This window comes from Brassica oleracea, chromosome C6 (assembly GCF_000695525.1).
Source record: "Brassica oleracea var. oleracea cultivar TO1000 chromosome C6, BOL, whole genome shotgun sequence".
In the NCBI taxonomy this organism is placed as follows: domain Eukaryota; kingdom Viridiplantae; phylum Streptophyta; class Magnoliopsida; order Brassicales; family Brassicaceae; genus Brassica; species Brassica oleracea.
In genome coordinates, this window is record NC_027753.1 from 11,924,497 (window position 1) to 11,925,319 (window position 823).

Sequence of the window (823 nt, forward strand, 5' to 3'; positions counted from 1 at the left end):
CAAATGTGTTATAGTGGCCATGGCCACGTCCTTTCCACCCTCCACGGCCATGACCGTGTGGTCTATCATTCTGGACGTGGTTTTTTTTTTCTTCTGCGGCCTTATTGGTATCAGGTAGTGGGGTTAATCAAGGAGGTCTCAAATTACTGTTTCTCATCTGTAATCTATTATTTTGCCCATCTAGAAATAGACTCATCCACGGACTTATAGTCCTGGATTCTGGGATTCCTCCAATCAAATAGGGCCTTTTGTAATAACACTGTTCTTTGGTGATCATATCTTGATTTTTAACGATGTCCAAAGGTCTAGAGGATTCTCTATAGTCAGATACTGATCTTTGAGACTCTTAATAAGATGATGGCTAATAATTAATATTGCTCTGTATCAATCTTTCTCATTGGCATTATTGCCTTCTATGATACATTCACCAAGTTTTTTTGACTTTAGGATAATCTTTGTATCCAATGCCCACCGTAAATAATTATCTCCAGAGAGATTTAGGGCAGAAAAATCCAGGTTTTCGACATCTCAAATCATATATCACTCAATATTTAGGTATAATTTTCATGCGGCCTTACTCTTAAAAACAATCAATTCGGATTTCAATCTTGTGAGGACAATGAGACTATCAATCTTAAAGGCATTTAATCAATCAGTCAATTTCTAGCAAGTCTCAGCAATACTATTTCTATGTGCTCATAATATTATGGTTTATCAAGACTAGCAAAAACGGATTCAATTAATCATGCAATTAGGGTTTAACAATCAATGGATTTTAGCAAGACTAGTAAAAAGATTTATTAATCACTCAATCAGTTTCAAG